This window comes from Gallus gallus, chromosome 5, assembly GCF_016699485.2.
Source record: "Gallus gallus isolate bGalGal1 chromosome 5, bGalGal1.mat.broiler.GRCg7b, whole genome shotgun sequence".
NCBI lineage: Eukaryota > Metazoa > Chordata > Aves > Galliformes > Phasianidae > Gallus > Gallus gallus.
Window position 1 is genome coordinate 19,848,240 of NC_052536.1, and position 23,791 is coordinate 19,872,030.

Below are 23,791 nucleotides of genomic sequence, written 5' to 3' on the forward strand. Positions count from 1 at the left end.
TAGTGTTTTTTACTGTTTTTTTTTTTTTTAAACAATTATTGTTACCTGGGAGTCGGGGGGGAGAGGGTAATTAGGAAAAAGGGAAAAGTATGGAGCATCTCTTTTGGAGGAATTCAATAACAGATGTCCATAATTCTTTTTTCCAAACAAATTTAATAGGATTGGATAATTCCAAACCTAATCAAAAATGTATTTTATGCATGATCAGATCAAGATGATCAAATCTCATGCTTCTTTGTATAGGCAGACCAATGCAAGAGTGGAGGAATTTGCATACAACTCTCTTCTCATGACTGATATCTCAGGAAATACATTCCCAGTCTTTCCTTTAGTTTACTCATAAATAAGGGGGAAGAAGTCTTCCCTGTTTATCAGCAAGAGTTATCAGTCTAAGATTACATGGTAATAATTCTAGGTACTAAATTAGTTGCTTACTAAGATAATATAGTAAAATACTAAGTTTGGTTTGGCAAAATCTTCATATTTATTTTCAGTCCACTCTTTTTTAAGAAGTAATTTTACAGCTTGACTGAGTGATTCATGAAACAAGCATTTTGTTTAGAAAATGGCATAGTGTGTATTTATCACTTTTTGTGAATGTATAATTTTTGAATTCCAGTCTAGTCTTTTTTTTTTTTTTTTTCAGTGAATATTGACAAGATAAATACTAGGTGCTATAGAAGTTGAAAGGTGCTGCATTTTAAGAGTAAAAAAGAAAAGAAAAAGGAAAAAAAAACCATTTGGTATTTGCTTCTATTATACTCTGTTGTTTTATTTTTTTTCCTGTAAAATTAGACACTGTTCATTTTGTGTTCTGTATCTTCTGAATCTTTTAAAATATATTCTATTTTTCAAATATGGCCTTCAAAAGTGTAAATCCTCCTGGGGAAGAAAAACTTCAAGATTAATGTGTTGCGGACTAGCACTCATACAGTATTTCCTAAGTTATAAATTAACCACATTGTATCCTGATGCTCATTTCTCACCTCTTTACTCTGACACAACTGATCTTCAAATTAGAGTATCCCTATAGATACCATAATCAAAAAGTGGAGAATAATATTAGCATCATAATCTTAACCATTATTCTTAACATAATGTTTCCACTAATTTATTTATTTTATTTATTTTTAATCAGTTAATTGATACCTTCTAAGAACCAATCAATCTTTGTAGGTCTCTAAGGCCATAAGAGTCTTCTATGATCATCTGACTTTACCTTGTTAGAAGACCTACAGATTTTAACCTTCAGTTTTCTCCCCCTCATGATGACAAATGGTGGAAATAAAACATAAAAGCATAATTTCTGAAATGTAATCATATTTTAAACATTGTAAGAATTTAGATGTCATATTTTTTTACAGCAGTGATGATTTCCCTTATTTACAGAAAAAGAAGTGTCTATGTCTCTTGCAGTAATTGTAAGGAAAATGTCTTCTCCTTCGATTATGATACCCTAATGATAGTCAGTAGAATGGTGTTTGTGAAGAATGGCTTACTGGTGTCACAATTCATCTTGGATTTCTGCTCAAATTAATGCAGTGTTGGAGGAAGCAGCTGACATAAAAAGTACTAACTTAAATCTCAGTCTGTTATTTCTCCATTTGAGCCGAAAGGTGTTATATGTTACTCCCTCACTTCTTGCAGCTACAGTGATGTGAATAGATATATTTTCATATGTAGAACACAGGATCCCAGTTATGTCAGTCAGCTGAGGTACTGTAGAGTCTAGTTAGTTGAAAAGAACAGATAATGGCAGTAAAATCAGTTTATCTCATTACATCATGATGCGTTCCTATTCTCACAAATACATTTCTTCCTATGCAGTATTCTCTGAGATCTTTCACTGGCGTCCTCCTCAGACAAGTTAAAATCAGTGTGGTCGGAGATCCTACAGTATCTTCCCCATGCTGTTATGGAACTGTTCTACTAAAAAGGAAAAGTTAAATGCTGTTTCTCAAGGTCTTACAGCTCTAATTAGATGGCAGCTCTCCAAGAGTTAGGATTTTATTGTAATCAAGGTGCTGGACTTAAACTTGGGAAATCTGATTTCTTTTCTAGCTTTCTAAAGCATTCTTTATAGCCTTGTATTAAGAGCATGTCCATTTAAAAAATATATATATATTTTAGATGATAGAGTGATTTCTATTTCTAATTCTCAGAATATTCAAACTTTTGCGTACACACGATGCTCAGACAACAGTGATTAAAGCCAATGTACATGTTATCTGATAAAAAAAATGACTAGAAGTTCATAATCAATATGTTGTGAGGAAGACTAGACAGGTTACAATGCTGCACTTAGACAATATCCTTCATCAGCTGAATGTTAGTCCTAATATTATGCCTCATAGCCACCTTCATAGTAACAATTTTCTCCTCTTTTTTTCTGCTTGCTTTGGCACGATATTAGTTTAGCTCTTGAAAGAAGATAGCTTAGTTTCATGTCATTCCTATGCTGGTACTTTAGTCACAAGCAGAAATGAAAGAAAAGGAGCAGCAGGAATTGTTACTTGGAGTTTCCCAGTAGTTACCTCTAGCTCTGAACTTTTGCAAGCGCAAGAAGGGAAGGAATAGTAAGGCAGGTCTGGGAATCCGAAGTTTGAGATCTAACACATTAGGATATAGTTTTTTTAGTGACCAAGTGAGCCTTATGTTGATTTATGAAGCAGAATGGCAGCTCTTACCATAAATAATTTGTATTTATAATTAAGATAACAAAATATATCATATAATGATGTCCAGAAAGCCATTAGAAACTTCAGTGGCACAAAGAAAGCAGAAAAATGAATTACAGCAATAATAAAAATATCTTGACAGGATTTTATATAGGAGAAATTCTGTTCTGATCTGAAATAGGAATTCAACCTGAAGTTAAAATGTACATGGAAGAAAAAAAAACACAGTTCTGATCTCAAAAGCTTTTCTTAAATGGGTTAATCACATTCATGACAATGTAGTTTGATTAAGAGTTTGAAAACCTAAGACCAAATCCTGATTTCAGTACTGTAATCCGCATTCTCTTAAAGTTTCCAAGTGTACTGAGCTATCTTCAGAACCGATCAGTTATTACATAGCTTCATCTCTCCCGACTAACAGATACGTAGCAAATGATTATTTTTTTTCTACCTAATAGATGTCACTGTTAAAGTTTAAAACATCGCCAGAGCTCCACTGAAATTATGCATGGGGGATGGAGGACATGAAAATTTTATTCTTTATTATTATGAACATATATGATAAGTGTAGTGTAAAGTCCATGAGAAAGTGATACACAAATTTATAGTCTAAGAGCACTTTTCTTTTGCTTCTAAGAGTTGTTGAACAGGTTTTCTGAAAACCACAGTGGAATATGTGAACTCTAGCACATTTGCCTGGGATCTCAGTGTTTCTGCTAATGAAATCTTTAAAGAAAGACAGGTAGCCACAGCTGACTGATGGGTAAGCTCCAATGTTATTTTGAAAACACACTTCACAGTTTGTATCACAGTCATGGCCTGACATGCTTCTTGTGTCTACATTTCAAAAATCTCTGGGCCAAGAAGAAGGAGATTATTCTTTATAAGATATGAAAAGTCTTCATTCTTTTTCTTCTTGTCTTACAAAAATTATTCCTCCTACTGGTGCAAAAATATTTACAGTTCAAATTCAGATTACCTTTATTCCATATAGATATACATGGTTTTGCATTTACAATAAGTAAGCAATAAATAATACAGTTAATGTAGTCTTTATTTAGATTACTTATTTCCATCCATTTTCTTTTCTTTTTTGTTCTTTGCTCTTCTTTTTCTTCTTCTTCTTTTTTTTTTTTTTTTTGTGTGTGTGGATGGGAGTGTTGTTTCTTTTTTTCTTTACTGGTAGATAGAATATGCTTAGAGTACATAATGCTGTTATTTCAACAAGATGTCAAATACTGTCAAAAGTCTACACACTAGTTAAGAGTTTATGATACAAATGCTACAGATATTGGACATTGCAATTTTGAAACGAAAATAAATCATTTGTTTTTAATTTCAAAAATTGCAAGAAAATTTTTTGCTATATCTTTCTGAAAGTGCCAAAAGGGTTAACATAGTAGAATCCAGATCTCTTTAAATTTCTTCTTAAAATCATACTGTCTCTAAGACTCACAGGCCCAACTGTGTTTCCACAGCAGTAAATGAATGCTTAAAGTAAGCAGAAAGAATCATGGTTTGTGCATCTCACTGGAATTCCTGTAGGATAAGAAAACTAAGCAAGGATTTAGTTGAACTGTTCTCACATTCAAACCAAAGGGAGAGAGCAAGAAAGAGAGAAAGAAAGAAAAGAGAGAGAGAAAAAAAAGAGAGAAAAAGATAGAAATAGAGCAAGAAATAAATAAAGAAAAAGGAGAAGGAGAATGAGAAAGAGAAAAGCAACTTTTTCAAGAGTCAGGCTGGAACTTTTCAGTATTCACCTTTGTCCTGTCTAGCCACGGTTCAGCAATGCAGAAGCTCTACCACTTTTACCCAGAATAAGTGAGTCCCAGCTCAGTTCAGTGCCTCTGTCTTGCAGGCTGTCCTTGGGTTTTCAACCTCTTTCTACATGATACTTCCCAGCTAAGCATTACCACAGTATAGCCTGCTTTCATTTTCTCCTGTGCATTTTCAACCACTTGCTATGGTTGAAGATGAAATGGTTTCATTTATTTATTTATTTTGATGAAAGGGCAGTAGAATTAAAGATGAGTCAAAATAAACCTCAAAGATTTAGCTCCTATTTTTTAAGTGGAAATCAACTTTGTCCAGCTCTATCTAATCCCTACATTAAGGTCAAATGAACCCTTGCATCTGAGTCTTTCTGAACTGCTCTCTTAGGAGGTTATCCCAATCTCTAATAAAATCAGCTCTTTTTTATACAAAGAAAAAGAATGTAATCCCCTTGAATAGGAAAGCAATATTACATTGAGAGGTACTCTTGGCTGACAGTCATTTTACCCTACTGGTATAGAAGAGGCTCCTGTGACTACTGAAGAAAGTCAGTTTCATGTGCTGTAAGCATAAACAGATCTGTTTTCAGAGGAGAGGTTCTGAAATAGGATAGACTCAGTAGGGCAGTCTTACTGCATTCCATTGCTGAGATGCCACAGTGTGTATTATCAATGGGCTTGATGGTTTCCTTTGAAGAAACAGCAAATCCCATATGGATTTCATCATTCTCGTTCTTTTTTTAAAGAAAAATAAAAGATAATAATAATAATAATAAAATCCTTATCCTATTTTTGCTGAAAAAAATGTTTCAGGAAAAGAAGCTGGCCCTGTTATCTTCATACACTGCACTTATATACTTATATTTATACTTATACTGCACTTATATTATACTTACATACACTTATTTACAAAAAGAAACCAATTCCTACCAAAATAGTACCTTTAAAAACTTATTAAATTACAGTAATAATTTTCTGTTAGCCATGCTATGGATTGTGCTTAGATTTAAATCTATGCTTAGCATCTGCTTTATGCACACTGTTTTTCATTATGAATAAATCAATAAATCAATTAGGGGCAGTCTGCTCTGCAAGAGAAAAGTTGAAGATTATGTTATTTAACCCATGATGTGTCAAGTAACTGCTTTCCTACTAATGTTTCCTACTCTTTTCCAGAAAAGAGATAAATAAATAAAAGAATACATGTAATATTTAAGGCCAGATAAAACATATTTGACAAGGTTAGAAAATGATCACAATTATATTAAGCATCTTCAGAACTATTTTTTATGTTACAGAGTAAAAGTCATGATAAGAAGCACTAGGCAAAAGGGGAAAAATAGATTAGTTTCTTATATACTAGTGTGCTAATTTACAGGAAATACACTTCTCCATTTTGCAAACACGAACAAGGTGGAAGATAGATTAGAATATGAAAAAAGTATTCAAATGGGATATTAACCATCTAAATGAATAAGTAAAAGTCGTAAACATGAGAAAATATGGCTTGTACATGGCAAGTATACTACTCAAAAAAGCTTATATTAATGAATACTTGCAATAGTATGGAAATATAGTTGTCTTCTGAACATAGATGAAAACCATCTAAAGAGTTACCACAAGGGGAGAAAGAAAAGTAGAGCTGAATCCTTTTTTTGACAACTGTATAAAGGTACCTGAACAGGTGAAAAAAATGAACAATACTTTTAGTTCTCTTAGTTCCCAGTGCAAGCAAGAGATCTTCTGCATCTGTTTTTGATACTGTCTTTATTACTAATGGGTTCTCAGGATTATTCTAGCTTCAGAATAGATGGCTGTGTGGTGTTAGAGAGATGGAGCAATATCAGTACGAATCTTACTTTACTTACCACGTTTCGAAGGATGCAAAATTCTCCCCAAATTACTGTTTACAAATTTGTTCCTCCCTCCTTCCCTCCCTTCCTACTTCCCAGATGATACTGTTTTTTCCTTGAAACCCATATTTAATATCAAGTAACCTCACTTATAGATTCAAGAATATTTTTAACACTCATAAAATTAAATTCTGCTTGAAATCCACATATCCCACAAACTGTTCATTAAAAACCTTGATACTCAAACTGAGCAATCCCCCGTGAATTGTTAGTACTTGTAGTTATTAGTTTTTCCTTAACTCAGGTGACATGGTTATTCCTTCCTTACTTGGAGCCAAGAAAATCAAAGTAACTTCTGACCTCAGGTAGTCCTTGTGGCTGTGAATTATGAAAACAACTACAGATGCCTCAGAGATTGCCGCATTGCCTGGAGTTTCAATTGTAAATTTAGCAGAATTGCAGGGAAGACAGAGTGGAGGAGGAAAGAGCATTGATGGAAGGAGAGAGGACTCTGAGTGTTAATCTTTTTCTCTAGAATTAACTAATAAATTGCAGAACAGAAAACTTAAGCTAATGCAAAATTTCTTTGGGTACTTCTGGACATGAAATCTCACATATGTTGATGTTATATACATACAAGATGAAAATGGAATGTCCAATTTCATTGCTTTCTTCCTATTCTACCTTTCATGCATAAAGCAGAAAAGAAATCTTTTGATGATGGATTTTGGTTGCCTGGAAATGTTCTTCCTACAAATCCCCTTGGATTAATAGATGTTTCTTGATTCCTAATCTAAAATATTGCATGCTTTTACCAAAACAAAAACAAAATAAACAAAAAAGCAAACAAAAAGCAAAACCACCACCATCAAAAACATTTTAATGTACCTTAACAAATGATGTTATTTCTTTTGGAAATACTTTCTCTTTATAAAATTATTATGCAACTCTGCAAGGACATCTTTTTTAAATAAAAAATCAAATGTAAAGAGCAACAACAACAACAACAAAAACAAATGAAATTTTACTAATAACACCATGTTTTACTGGGCTTCTAGGGATTTCATCAGTGAATTCATCTTCTGTAAAATCTTTATGCCTATGTAATGTTTTGATTTGTTGTTTAATTTTAATTTACTGTTAAATTTTATTTGGTCTGAGTTTTGGGTGTAATCAAAACTGAATATTTGGTAGTTCTGGTGTTCTATTTATCCACTTTATGAATTTGAGTCCGGTTCCTCATGGTACATAAAAAAAAAATAAGAAGAAAAAACATGTCTGTATATGTATTTTTGCCAGAATTTGTACTCTTTTTATGTTGTTGGTTGAGGTACACTGTCCTCATAGCTATGAAAAATTGTTGTGGGATTGGGATTAAATGATTTATTTGCATATTTCTATTATCATTTAAGAACAAAAAGATACATAGTTTAATTTTGAGTTGTACACCTTTGCCTTCTGTGTTTGGAATGTGTTCCTGAAATCTAAGCTTTACAAATCCAATTTGTATAATTATCTTGAAGATGCATAAAACTTTTTTTTTTTTAATATAACTTCCTCTTTAATTTAGTGGCTAAAGTATGGCCCAAAATTCAGCTCCCGTAAAATGCTATTTCTTCAGCATGCTTGGATGACTGTATCAAAATATTCCTGCTAAGATTTGTCTATACATATTTGATAGAACTAAGCTAATACCCAAATATGTTTATTGCAAGCACTAATTCAAATTTGAAATTGTATATAACAAGATCAGCCTTATAGTTGTAATTACAGAAAAATAAATTAGAAACTTGAAATAATTTTAACATATTTTTAGAAAACACAGCAAAACAAACAAACAAACAAAAAAAAAAACCACAACAAACTACTTGCTTTGAATTAAAAGGGAGATATTTGTGCATTTAAAATGTCACTTCTCATAGAATCTTTATTCTAAAAATTAAAAAGCTCTCCCCCAGTCCCATAAATGTCTGGGAATAAATATTTTCCCTTTGGGTGGTGAGAAACCATATTCTCTATGTATCTATGCAAGCAATTTTATTTATATTTACTGCTTTTTTATTATGATTTTCCTTTGAGTCCTAAGGGATACAATCTCATTCCAGGTTTCATCTTCTATAATGCAGCAGAACTTTGCAGAAGTCCATCTCCTTCTGAAAAGAGAATGTGGCATATCAGTGGCGATGCAAGTGAACAAAATGGACTACAGTGTCTGAGGTAAGCAAATTGGAACTCTGACAAGCATTGCTGTGGGGGGGCTAAAATTAATTACTTAAGATTTAAATTTTTTGTTCAGCATTCGGATAGTTACAAGGAAAAAAGAAACAATCCAGTTAACTCAGTTATGAAGGTATGAATATTACTTACAGAGAGAGGCAACAAACAATATTCTTGACTGCAGTAAAATAGGAATTTAAATGAACTTCAAGTCAGAAACAGATGGAAATCTGCTGCAAAATCTTTGTTAGTTTTCAGACTTTTTTTCAGTTTCCTGTTTGTTTTTTCTTGGTTCTTTTTACCATCTTCTGTCTGTAAACATGTGACAGACAATTTTTTATCTTATTGTATCTATAAAAAGAATGAAAAGATGCATCTCTCTGAGCAATAATAGGTAGCTAATTAGAGACTAATTAGATGATGATGATGATGATGATGATGGTGATGATGAGGAAAATTATTATGATAGTAATAATAATAATATTTAACTGGAATTTTGACCATTATTTATGATATGGATCATTTTGATATGGCATCTCTAAGTCTTCCCTCATTTCTGTAGTCTTAGTGATACCCACGAAATATTAGTGAGCCACTCTAAGTACTGATGAGTAATCATCTTTCCCTTAGGATATACTCTCTTGTTCATTCATTCATTCATTTGCTCATTTATCCATTTATGATCTTTTTGTGCAGGCATGTAATAGTGTTTGTTTAGAAAAGAAAGGCTCTACAGGAACCAGTAGTTCTGATAGTTAAGATAGAAAATAGCAGAAATAATCTAAGGAATCTTTTCACCTTTCACAGTGATGATAAGTAGATTTTAGAATATCTACAAAATGAAAAACGAATTCAGAATCTTATCATGTCTTATCAAGCTGAGATACTTTTCTGGAATCTTCAGTCTTAGTCATAGTTACATGAAAATGTACTGGCTTGAATAATAAACAATCTTCAGTAGTTGCTTTAGGAATTTCTTCTAGCTTTTTTGTCTGAGAATCTTTCTTGTGTTATATCATGTGAGGTTTGCAGTGCACCACTTCATATTCTAAATGGAATTGTTGATGAAATTCAGATAACTCTAGCCTTCCTAAAGCTGCAGTCACCATACTCCTAGTATAACATTTGTTAAAGATTTGCTACATTGCTAGATAAAATCCACCCATTCTTCCAAATTCTTTTCTTCATAAGTTCTAGAAGAAAATGGAGATTCTGATGTAATCTAACTTTCTATAAACTTACTGACTCTATTGTCATTAAAATTTGACTAAATAACTTGACCACAGTTTAATTTTCTCCCAATTGTTATATATATGATTTATGTTTAAAAAAATATAAAATCAAACCCAGAGTTTGAAAGAGCTGAAACGTCTGAAATACCAATACTAATAGTGGAAGAGGACATAGACTAACATGTTCTGACTCTCACTCATGCCTGGGAAATTTGATATCTATTAAAGCCTGAGTAGCTGGACGTTTCATTTCCTCACTACAAGACATTGAGGCCTTGGAACGTGTCCAGAGAAGGGCAATGAAACTGGTGAGGGGTCTGGAGCAAAGGTCTTATGAGGAGCAGCTGAGGGAGCTGGGATTGTTCAGTCTGGAGAAGAGGAGGTTCAGAGGAGACCTCATTGCACTCTACAACTTCCTGAAGGGAGGCTGTGATGAGGAGGGGTCTGGCCTCTTCTCCCAGGCAACAAACAGGACCCAGGGAAATGGTCACAAGTTGTACCAGTGGAGGTTTAGGTTAGACATAAGGAAAAACTTTTTCTCTCAGAGTGTGGTCAGATGCTGGAATGGCCTGCCAAGGAAGGTGGTGGAGACGCCATCCCTGGCAGTATTCAAGAGTTGTCTGGATGAGGAGCTATGAGATATGGTTTAGTGGCTTGTGGTAGCAATGGTGATGGGAGGATGGTTGGACTAGATGATCCTGTAGGTCCTTTCCAACCTTGTGATTCTATGATTCTATGATTTGGCTGAAGCTCAATGAAAAAAGCTCTGTTATACTGAACCACCTAGAGTATTTTTATTAAACAAATGTAATTTTTAACAATATCTGTTAGACTGATAATAAAATATCTTAGAATTCTTTCATTTTTCTCTTTTTGTCCACCATAGGAATATCCAGAATTGAATCAGATTTAATCAAATATTCTTATCCTTTAGTTTGGGTACCTGGTCCTTGCTCAGCCATGCTGGTTTCCTTCTTTATTTTCTTCTGCTTTATTGCTCATGCTGGAGGATGGAGAGAAAGTTTAAGAAACCTTAAATAGCTGCCAGCTCTGTTCCACTCCTATGTCCCTAAGGACAGTTTCCCAACGAATCTCATCCAAAAGTTCCTTAAACAACCGTCTCCTGAAGGCCAGGATCCTGACTTTGCACTTTGCCAAGGCTGTAGTCCTTGAAATTACTGGCTGTACTAGGGTGTAATCACAACAGCCCAGACTGCCTCCAGTGTTAACCTCTTTAATGATCTCCTCCACGCTGGTGAGCACCAGTTCCAGTCATGCTTAATTTCTGGTTGGTCTGTTGGATTTTCCCAACAGATTCCAGGAGTGTCTTGGATTGTGCTTGCAGTTCACTGAGATGTTTTCCCATCATATATCTGAGTAACTGAAATCCTTCATCAGGACAAAAGCTTATGATTGCAATGCCTCTTCAAGCTGACGCCAGAAGGCCTAACCAATAGGGTCATCTTGATCAGGCAGCCTGTAGTAGGCCCTGACCACCAGATATCCTTTACTGATCTGGTCCCTCATTTTGACTCACAAGCTCTCAACATGGTCATGACTATTTTTCAGAGGAAGCTCTTTGCAATCTATCCACTTCTTAACATAGAAGGTTACTTCTCCATTTCTCCACCCCACCTGCCTTGCCTATCCCTTCTAAAAAGCTTGTAGCACTCATTCATAGTAGTCCTTTTTGTGGTTTATCCCATCATGGGATGGGAATGGGATGGGAACCCATCATGGGAATTTTCTGTGATAACAGTTACGTAATTGTTTTCTAACTGCGCCTTGTATTCCATCTACTCCTACTTATTTTCCATTCTGTACGCATTGGTGTAGAGGCAAAGAGCCTTTGGCTGTACTACGCATAGCAGAACCTGTATTTGGGATCTTCTCTAGCTATTTCTTTCCCTTTCCAAGATCACTTTTACATACCTCACTTTCTGGAATTACTAGCCTCTAGTCAGCTGAGCAGAAATTATACCCCTCTCCAGTATTTTAGTTCCTTGGAGCCAAAAAAGAACCTACTCGCAGTTCTCAAAAATCAGAGTCCTCTCTAAGGTAATGCCAAGTCTTTGAAACCATCCTAACCCATTTCTCTTCTTCAGGTACTGTTCGCTTTTAATAATCCATTTATTTATAAGGCACCTCCTGAAAGGAGCTCACAGTCAGTTGTCTGTCATAAAACCACTGGGAGTCTCTCAAGAAGTTGCAGAACTGGGAGTTGTATTAGCTTTTCTGCTTGAGTGACAGCAAATTTGGCTTTAACACTGACTGAGCAGTCCAGCCATACTGTGATTACTAATGTGGTCTTTCAGATACAGTCTCCTGAGAGGTGGAGGCAGTGTGAACAGAAGCTGCAAAAAGTTCTGTGCCAGGGTAAGGGAGTGGTGACTTTGCTGCACTGCATGCAGAGGAAACAGGCTGGGTAGACACCATCACACTGTTGTCTGTGTAAGAAAAGTTGCTTACTCCTGCTCCCCAGAAGCAAAAGGGTGTGTAAGTGTCAGGGCTGCTCCATGAATCACAGAATACCTATTTTCTACACTCTGTGAAACTGGAGCACTCTGGCCTCAGTTCAGCCCAGGCAAAGGATTTTTTCCTTTAATTCAAAGCAGTAAGTTGTGAAGATTTACTATACTGCAGTTTTGACTGCAGAAATATGAAATTGAATGAATTCTAGTGGAAACATTGAAATAAGCAGGAGTACAAGATAAATTAAAAAAAAAAAAAAAACATTGCATTCATAGTCACTGGATAGTAAGAGTGCAGACTTGATCAGTGCTAATAGAAGATATTTAACTGAAATCATTAAGACTCTAGTTCACCACTTGAGAGATGCAAATATAATTTGTGTCATCATTCAGCAAATACCCTAGAGTTTGTTACATTCAGTCTTGTTTATGGACAAACAGGAAACACACTGAGTATATTATTAAAGGCAAGCATTTAGTATAACAGCTATTAAGAATTTAATAATTAATAATCCAGGTGTAATTATTACATAAAAAGAAAAAATGCAGTTAAAATCGTTATATGTGCACTTCTTTTTCTTGTATTATCATCATCCTTTTACTCAGGGCCATAGGGTTGGCGATTTCATTCTAGGGTGGGATATTACCATGAGCTACCAGCAACTAGAGTCCTACAATAGGATGAGTATAACACACGTCAGTGGTTCTGCCTCCCTCTAGGTCCACTTGGGGTCATTTTTTATATTTGTTGGCAGACTTTAACCCTATTGCTTTTTCTTGATGTACTGCTTCACACTACATCCAAATTTATTATCAATGCTGCATTTTACTTATATTAAGTACTAATTATTTGTTCTTTTAATTACTCCTAAAATGGCTTTTGTCCAGGTCTGCATTTTTTAACTGACCATTAGTGAGCAGTGTATAGCTTTGGGCTGTCTAATGCCGAGCATGTGATGTCATCTGGTATCAGCCTGCGCTCCTTCTACATTATATCTTGCATCTCTACTTCTCAAGACCGATGATATCACAGCAGATCTGTAATTCTCTGCACTACATCACTGTGTTAGAGTCATAAGTACTCATTCTACACAAATAACTGCTTGTTACAACTACCTGTATAGAAATATACCAAAGCAAAAAAAAAAAAAAAAAAAAAAAAAAAAGTAAAATACATTAGCCATAGGCATATGGTCGATTAAAGTGAAGCTAGGCCAAGTAAAACAAAGCTGCAGAAAGGTCAGAAGAGATTTAGGAGAAGCAGATCTGGGGAGCTTCAGTTGTGAGATCTTGCAAATACAGTACAGAACTAATTGCCAGTGTCTAGGAATAGCACAATGTATTGCAGGGCTGCTTAGTTTCAACTTGTCCATGTGGCAAGTAAACTTCTTCAATGGAAAGTATGTTTGCTATAAGATAGCAGAGTTGTGTTCTTGTAAAATTTTATATCTTTGTTATGCAGGAATTACAGTGAAATCTGATGATTAAATACAGAAAGATATTTGAGTCAATCTATTGGGGTGGATCCCCTCTGCAGAATATGATCTTGGTGTCCTAGTGAATAACAGGTTGCCCATGAGCCAGCAGGGTGTCCTTGTATCCAAGAAGGCCCATGGTATCCTGAGATGCATTAAAAAGAACATAGTCAACAGGCTAAGGGAGGTTATCCTTCCCCTCTATTTTGCCCTGATGAGGCAACACTGTGTCCAGTTCTAGGCTTCTCAGTTCAAGAAAGGCAGGGAATTTCTACAGAGAGTACAGTGTAGGACTACAAAGATGATAGAAGACCTAGAACATCTGCCTTTTGAGGAAAGGCTATGGCTGTTCAGCCTGGAGAAGAGAAGACTGAGGAGGGATCTTATAAATGCTTATAAATATCTATGGGTGGGTGTCTAGAGAGTAGGGGTAGGCTCTTTTTGGTGGTGCCCAGCAACTCCTGAAGGGGCAATGGGCACAGACAGGAAGTTAAATCTGAACGTGAGTAAGAACTTTATTTTAAGGGTGACAGAGCACTGGCATAAGATAGGCAGAGAGGTTGTGTAGTCTTCTTCTCTGGAGATATTCCAACCCTGCCTGGACAATTTCCTGTGCAACCTACCATAGTGAATCTGCTTTAACAGTGGTTTGGACCTGTGATTCTGTGATACTACAGAAACTTTTATAGCAGAGCGCATACTGAGAGCTCATAATATTAAAAGTCTATTAACCGTAAGGTTAGTGATGTCTTTTGGACAAACCCAAAATTCATTTGTCTTTTCCTTTTGAAGATTATCTTCAAGTATATGGCACAATATTTAACAATAAATAACAATGTTATTGATTTATTCTAAATTTGTTTGTTCCTCCTTTTTCTGCTTCAGGCCAAGGAACCCACTAACAACAAATAAAAATTATTCACACATGGGCAGAAATGTATAACCTCTATGGCTTCATGTGTGTATGTAGATAGGTTCTTCTCCTGTAGGCATGGGTCATAGTTCTGAGAAGAAGCAGAGCCGATCAATCAGCTTCTATGTTTTTTTCTACTCCCAAGTTCAACACAATGTGCGTACAACTAGCACAAAAGCAAAAAGATATTACCTGCAAGCACCATGCACTGCAGTAAAAATAACTAATTCCATCTGTTTCAAATACACATCTCACATTTGTATTAGGACAAATCAAATGTTCAAGGCAAGAATCAAGCCGCTGGAATTGTGTTTTCAATTTAACATAACATGTAACTTATTTCCTAATAGTAGTGAGATTTCATATCCAAAGTGCTATATTAACAGATGAGTATCAGGACTCTGGTCAGACTTCATCTTTAAATGTTTCCATTATTTATCTCCTGCTGACATTTTATACACATTTTTCTTGAAGAATCCATTAGCCAGTTGTATTATCAGGAAAAAAAAAATCTGCTTAAAACAAAATTCCTATTAAGATAGATATTATCATAAGCAACAATAAATGAAAAATGTGACAGCAAGAGAGTTCACCTGTGTGAAGCTAGCTCTTATGGGGGACTTTTGAAGAGTAAATTAGTAAAAACCTTAGTAAAAATTAAGCAGAGAAATATTCTGTCTTTCAGAAAGCTACTACAAAATAATGAACCTTATTGGTCTTTCTTTAAATTTATTCTGTTCAAGATTAAATTTATTAATAAATTTCAGTCTTCAAGAATAAAGATTCAGAAAATTGTTCTCATTACTTTTTGAATAATTGCTTGAAAGTTTAACGTGTCCATTTGCTTTCTGAGTTTCCCTGGCTAACATCAGTTGATTCTTCTCCCTTTGAGTATCCCTTTTCTACATCAAATCTAGTCTGCCCTTTAGTTCTTTTTTTAGATAAAGGGAAAGACTGTATGAAACCTGTTGCTCTTGTCTGCTATATGTTGACACTAATATTTGTTTAGTCAGATAAGTTCTTCAAGAGGCTGATTCAGTGCTCTTGCATTGATTTCCTGCTTCCTGTATTTTTTTCTGTTGATTACATATGGAGCCTAAGAGATTATTTCTGTCCTAGTTCTCTTCTTTTCGCATCTAGGTCAGCAACATTTTCTTTCATCTTAGAACCTGTGATGGCAGATATAAAGAGCCCTGCAATATTTATTAATGTACATGAAGTATTAGAGGACATAATTTTATATAAAAAGAGTTTACATAAATGATTAATTTCTAATAATAGTGTATTTTATTTTGAGACAAAGTAGACTTCTTTCCTGAGTTATGGAACAATATTAGAACTTTTAATTCAAAACTAAAAATGTATTTGAATTTGCTGGGTTTTAGCTTGTTTATTTGTATATTTGAATTTTTTATGAAATACAGAAGGGACATCTACTACCTTAATGGCATCAGCTGAAAAGGAAACAACTTGAGCTCCTGCTCCTCTGACATCTTAAGAATTATTGAAAGTTTCAGCACATAATTTCTGTTGGGTTATACATGGTTTTTTACATAGTCAAAATATATTTCTGATGAGCTGTTCGATCTCTAATGTTTATCAATACTTGTCATCAAGACAAATTTTCCACTTTATTTCCTCATTACTTTAGTTTCACTGCTGTCACAATAAAAGAGTTATATCATTTACTGTTTGTTTTCAATTTGAAATTTTTTTTTTTGAATTTGCAAGGAAATTTTAGGAACCGTGTTGTTGACAAGCATGGAAAAAACTGATTAGGACCTTTTTTGTCATGCTGTGCAACACTGATTCTTCCATTGCACCAAGTGAATAAAGTAAATATTTACCATCCTTTTTTTTTTTCTCCCCAGCATAATTACTGATAAACCTAGAAAATTGTAATAATGCCCTACAGATTGCTCAGACTGGATAAACTCATGTCTACTGCCTCATAATTTTTAGCAGAAAATAAAGAAGTATGAAAATATAAACATATATTTAGATTTTACTTTCAACCTTCTTTTACAGTTTTTTCTTTGATGGAAAGAGCAAACGAAAGGGAAAGGAAAAGGGAAAAGGAAAATTAAAAATAACCAAAGTTGGAAATTTGCACTGAAAATAACAGAAAAATATTGTCATATTTACAATGTTTTTAATAAATATTTTTCATTTTTCATTTTGTCATTAATGTTTTACTGATCACTTTCTAGACCAATCTTAGGTAGAAATAACATTTTAATACATGAAGTGAAGAAAACTAGTGAGCTGACATAGTTTGATAATTTCAAATCTCATACACACATATGCCTGTGAAAGACAACTTTATATGCATACCACTAGAGATGTCATTTGAACAAAAACATAATGGAGCATGAACTTTTGTTGGGCCTTGTGTTTCCTGACTTTTTTTTCAAAGGACTGGCTATTTTATTACTTTGAGTGTTTGACACACTAGGATGCTAGTGAAATTGAAATAGGAATATCCTTGTATATTACATTTGTTTAAAACAACATCAAAAAACAACACCAAAAAAACTTGTTTGGCTTACATACCTCAGTCTATAGACCTTGATTGTTGCTTAATTAATACAGTTTTTATATGGAAAACATTTTGTATTGAAAAAACACTGATTCACTGAAATAAAAATATTTATGGGATTATGATAATATTTATTAATTTATTCTTTTTTAAAGGAATCTTGGAAATTCCTCTGGCTTCTTTACTATTTTAACCTGAAAAATCTGGTCAACATAACCCACAGCTCTCTCATAATTTGCAGTTCCAGAGTGGTATATGATTGGACAACCCTGAGGACCATTCTCCAGGCTGTCCATAGGGCAAAGATACAATTCACATTGCGTTACTTAGGATCAAAAAGTTTAGACCTTAATGTAGATTACCATACATGCTGATATGGAAATAAAGTTTTGGAACAGCTGCAAACGCCATTTTTTTTCAGTTATAATTCTGCAAACCTTTTGGATAGTTCAGATATTTGGTGAGGATTTTGTGGAAGTTGGAAAGTAAATTATGGAATCACCTTCAGTAAAGAATGAACAAACTACCAGATCTCAAATAAGTATTGTTTAATAAAAACAAATTTTAGCACTTTCCACTTGTCTTGAAGACCAACAGAGCTTTGAGGATTGGAGAAAATAAACTGTGCTACACAAACAAGATACTGGTGATGTAGAACTGTCTGCTAGTGTCAGAGCTAGAGCAAATTTTGGAGTGAAAAATGCACAGGTGAACTGCAGGTAACTTCTTCACATTCTTTAGAATAATTAAGTGCTATGCCAGCTTTGAAAGGCTAGGAGGGATGACCTATCTTGCTGTAATAGCATGTAGTGCTAAGTAGAGAAACTGAGTAGTAGCACCTGAACACTAAAAAAAAAAAAAAAAAAAAAGTGTTGATTTTAAAAAAAATCAGTTTCCTTTTCTAATGCAAATTGTTGCAAAAATTCAAAATGGTCTGCAGTTGTCTGACATAAAGAAGAAATATATGCAAATTTTATTTACAAATTTCAATTGTTAAAAAAAAAAAAGCAGTTTAAAATTCTAATACCAAGCGAACGTGAAAGGGCTTGTTGATTTGTCCAGCCAGAGAACTGGATGAGAACTGGATTTAGTATGAATCCCTCAAACATTAAGGAGAAAATTACTGTTCTTGCCTCTGTAGGAGAAAGGCAACAATATTTTTCAATGGTACTATCACTGACTCAACTATACTGGAGGGGGCATTTCACCTTAGCATTACCTGCTGTAGATTTAGAGATTCAAAATGTCTGTTGGACAGATAGAATGGTTTTGTCTACACTATGCAAAGGAACAGTACTGAACTGTTAGTAAAAATGCTTTCCTATTACCCTTTGAGCATAATGGAGAGATTTAACTATATACTGAAACAGATTCCAAGAGCAAACCATTTGGGAGAGACTTGTTTAGAGCTTTTTTTTAAAAGGCTACTGTTGCTGCTGGTGGTACAGCAGTATTGCCATTAACAATTCTGGAAACATTGCTGAGATGACATTTCCAGAATGCAAAGTTGAGGGGCAAAGATTAGAAGGCATCCAGCAGAAATGGTTAACTGCTTTAGCTTCCAGCTTCCAGTGATGGTATTTATATTCACTGGAAGAAGAACTTTTGTAGTAACGTTATTATACAAGCCACTATACACCTGCAGTGTAAATAGCCATTCTTTCACACTTATGCAATGACAGCCCAGGGCTGATTATTCATATAATGGCTAAATTCTAGAATTACTTTTACTTCCCTATCATAGATATAGGATAAAATATGTTGATATTTCAATTTCAGTTAACTGAGGAAGATACAACCTCAAATGTCTAGCAAATTGGTTGGCAGATCCTGTAAAGAGGTCAAAAACTGAATGACAGCTGAGCTGCCCTTTTACTTGTTGAGTTTATTTTCACGTAGTCTTCAAGAAGTTTGGCTGGAAATGGTAGAAACTTATTTGTCATTTCCTGATTCTTCCCCGTGAAGAGAAACTTCTCAGTCTGGCACTTTCACAAACTGTCTTATATAAAAATCTCTTAAAAGTCCTGAGATGTTCCTAACTTGTTGACACTGAAGAAAGAAAACATTTTTAAATTATTTATCCACATGCCAGAATTATGCAGAAAAGAACAGAAGAATAATTTCCTGTAGAGCCTTTTTCATTCCAGCTATCGTAATAAATAAATAAATAAATAAGAGGATCTTTTCACCTACTGACATTGCAGTAAGTACATAGACAGAGAGCACCTACTATGCTTTTACAAATAGCTTTCATACATTGTATGTTAGACATCAGTTACAAAACGCTGCTGCATGCTTCTTTCAAGATATTTGAGCAGTGATTTTTTCTTTCATGATACTTTGCCCTTCTCTCTTATAATTTCAGACATTAACTGGACATTCAAGGTTTCAGTTTAAATTTCAGATACTATATCACTGGAAACTAAATACAAATCTTCTAAAGAAACACAAATATGAATATTCTGAGTTTTGGTGTTCAACTGCTGGAACTCTGAGCATAAAACCTCTTTTGGAGACTCTTAAACCTCTCTCTACCTTTGTCTTGTGAGAACATAATATGTTCCCATTCTTTTTTTTGTAACAGTAGTGATATGTGACAAGATTTTAGCATATGGAAGTAATATTTATTAGTTTTAAAAATGTATTTAAAAACTCTTATGAGTTTTCTTCATTTGTGAAAAGGAAAAAAACACATTGCAGTCTTTATGAATACAGAAATCTTAAGCTTCAGAGCTGGGTGTAGACCAAAACAAATTTCCATGTAGCTTGGAACATCCTTTAAAGCAGAACTTTTTTTTTTTTTTTTTTTTTTTTTTTTGGACTGATTATGTTCCTTGTCCTTACTGGGACCTGTTGACCTGACTTCCCACACTGACTGGTTAATTGCTGTAGATTTCTTTCACAACCATTGTCGGGACCAGATTACAGATCTGCCTTGCTCTAATTACTCAGGTGCTGCTGGTCAGTGACCTTGCTGGGGTTGGGGGTTTGTATGGTCTTGTCAGTTCTGCTTGTTGCCATCCTGAGTTCCCTGGTAGAGCCACCTGCTTGGACTGCCCTTGCTGTTTTCCCTGATCTTGGGACAAATGGAGGCTGAAGCAGACCACGCTGTGCCCACCTGGCTTTGTCCATTCTGTTCCAAAATGTTGTTTCTGTAAGGCTGATCCTTGCAGCAGCACCTCCCATAACTGAGGCCAGACATTACTGGCCTTAGTACTATACACTACTACTATAGTGATAGTGGATGTACAAGGATTCCTTTTGGCAGTGAAAGTCCTTACGGATTGGTTGTGCTGCTACTGTGCCTCTGTCTCTGTACTTGACTGCACAAGCTTTGGCCCTACAATTCAAATACAATTAGGAGGCTCAATTATTTTTTTCTTTGGCTTTCTCAGTGATTGCTTACAGTTCTGGCATAGAACTTCACATTCACGCCAATGTAAATAAGCATAGCATATATCACTTTTTTTTTTCTTTTCCAAACATTCTGTGGTAAAAAAGAATTGACTAAATCCAGTGGTATGAATAAGTAGAATAAGATATACTGTGACTGCAAGTTTCTTCTGAGAAATTGAGTGCAATTTATTTAATGCTGTTTTTCCCCTATATTTCTCTTCTTGAGATATGGGAGACTACTAAAAGGGGAGGTTCGCTACTTCAAGGTCATTGTGAGGAAAAATAAACTTAATACTAATTATGAACCTGCTTTGCCTGTTTGAACTTCTAAGGGCAAATGACATTCAGAACAATCTGGATCTTAACTGTTATAATGTTGATTTGTTTGCTTCTAGTTAATATTCTAACAGATGTTCTGATTTGGGTTAGGTTGGTTAGATGTTGTGTATCACATCTCAAGTACAAGTATTTGAAGAGGATATTGCTTGAAGTAGCATTCAATAGCTGACACCATCTGATGCTCTGAGGAGTATGCATGTGTGCCTAACCTTCCAAGAAAATAGCACTGAGTTATTTATTTTAAAAGGCTGAAGAAGGCCATAGGCAGCCTTGGCTTCTGGAAGATAGGCTAGCCTAGAATACTGGTAATGAGCTAAAATTTCATCTTAAGGACAACTTCTAAAATTTTCCAAGGCCTTGGAAAAAGTCATAATTATATGGAAAATTGTTTGGTTTTCTGTGTTAAATGAGGTTTAAATTGGGTTTCAATATATTAATAACACAAAAATCGCTGTTATTTTTGCCCTCAGTGAAAGAAGTGCCAAAGACTAATATCTCTGTAGATGAAAGAAATTCTGAAGAGCGAACTTAATGATTTCTTGTGACGCATATAATTCCCCATTATAATTGTTGTCATAGCTCAGTAGAAAGGAGTTTATCAGAAGATGGAATTACTTTTATAATACTCTGCAAAGTTGCATTTGGAAAGTTCTTGACAAGCTTTCTGAGGATAAAAAGACATCTGCGTAAAACTGCCTGTATTGCATCTACAGTGAATTCTGTTTTTACTTATTCATTTGAATGTTTGTTGCAGAGCTTCTTTCTGTTTGTTTCTGAGGCAATCTTCAAAAGAAAGTACATTAATATGTTACAGGAATTTCCCATTTAAAGAATATGGATGTAGGTATGATAATTTAACCCCAAATTTGTCTTGTTCCTATTATTTCTCAGAATGGATTTATAAGGTTCAAACTAACCTTGAGTGTAGAAACTTCTGATCTTAACTGATGGTTGCTAAAGGGAGACAAAGGGTTGGGGAGCATTTTACACTTCACATTATATGTGACATTGATGTCAAATTCTGAGCAATAATGTTTACAGATGCATCACGTGTATAATACCCTTTCTGTAGTAAAAACAAGAAAAAAACCCGCTTATTTCTGAATATGAGAACTTTGAGACTCGGGTATGCAAACAGCAGTTTATGTGCTCAGGTTATGATACAATTTCCATTCTTCAGCACTTTTAAACAATAAATCTAAAAAACCTTATTAAACTACCTTATATGCATGTAAGCTAAAATATCTCAGAAGAGAATTTGCTTGCATTATTGAATATTTATTCTTAAACATTTGCTATTTTGAAGCTAATAGGTACAATAGTAATTCATAAACAAGTGAAAGTACCTGACAGAAGTATCTGCTGTATGTGATTTATAAGATGATCAGTACAACAAGAGTGAATAGTAAAGCAACACAGGATTTAAGGTGGTGCTGACAGGAAATCAATAAGGTACACAGGATATTAAACAATATTATTTTTACCTTGTCTATTGGATGTAGGCAGATTATTTAATTAAAAAAAGATACCAAATTGGAAGGAGAAAAATATTCACTTAGTCTGTGTTCTCAAACATCTGTCTTGGACTTTGTTTAAAAAGAAAAAAAATTAAGATCATTAATACTAGACTTTCTTCACTAAGTTATAACCATGTACACTTACAGATAAACAGGAAAAATACAATCCTGTAGACATCAACATAGAATTTTTATTAGATACTTTAGAAAAGTATGATATTAAATATGGTAAATCCATTGCTCTTGTAATTCAAAGGTAATAATTAATGTTAGAGAATAATTTTGCTTGAAGTTTCATAGACTATTAAACTGAATGAAGATTAAATATATAGCTGCTTGTTGAATAGAGTTTACTGAAACAAACACATTGCATATTGGCATGCTAGATTTTTCATTAAATATTGCAAGTTTTCTTCAGGCTGCAATACCAGTGGTTTAAATCACAGGATCAGTGGAAGCTGACCTGACATCACTGTGGACTGATTCTTTGCACTAAAAGCACAGTGGTCATTTTGTAGGTGTTAAAAGAGTCATTTGATGTCTCAAAGCACAACGGGGCAGCAAATTGATTCAAGAAATTCATAGCACTCAAAATACCCTCTAAAAAGGTGGGTTCTAAATTAACACTGCATAGAGTAACTTGAGTTGGAGGGAACCCACAAGTATCATGGAGTCTAGCTCCTGGTTCCACACAAGATCACCCAGAAACCCACAGGGGGTATTTCCAAACACTGAATCAGGCACTCTATCAGGTTGTCAGGGCTCCATCCAACCTGGCCTTAAACTCCTCCATGAATGGGACATCCACAGCTTCTCTGGGCAATATGTTACAGCACCTCACCACCCTCTCAGTAAAAATTTCCCCTGACATCAAATCTAAATCTACCCTCTTTTAGTTTAAAATTGTTCCCACTTGTCCTATCACTATCCACAAGTGTAAATAGTTGCTCCTTTTCCGGCTTATAAGCTCCCTTCAAGTACTGTAAGGCCACAATAAGGTCTCCTCACAGCTTTCTTTTCTCAAGGCTGAACAAGCCCATCTCCCTCAGCCTGTCTTCATAAGAGAGATACTCTAGCCTTCTCAACATCTTTGTGGTCCTCCTCTGGACCTGCTTCAAAAGCTCCACATCTCTGCCTCACAAGGAGGCAGAGTGGAAGGGAACAATCACCTCCCTCACCCTACTGGCCACCACTCTTCTGATGTAACTCAGGATAATGTTGGCTTTTTGGGCTGCAAGCCCACGCTGCTGACTCACATTAAGTTTTTCATCTACAAGGGCCCCTAAGTCATTCTCAGTAGAGCTGCTCTCAGCAAGCTCTTCTCCCAGCCTGTACATATATCAAAAGCACTTCCTTGCTTGTCTCCAAAAGAATTACCTATACGATTTT

General features: G+C 34.8%; 1 long non-coding RNA gene across 1 annotated transcript in view; it reads left to right on the forward strand.

Moving 5' to 3' along the window:
* Nucleotides 1–23,791, forward strand: part of LOC121110964 — a 344,431-nt gene that overhangs the window by 171,847 nt on the left and 148,793 nt on the right. Inside the window, exon 2 of the long non-coding RNA XR_005860160.2 lies at nt 8,409–8,520. This is a non-coding gene — a long non-coding RNA (uncharacterized LOC121110964). The remainder of the gene's footprint in view (nt 1–8,408; nt 8,521–23,791) is intronic.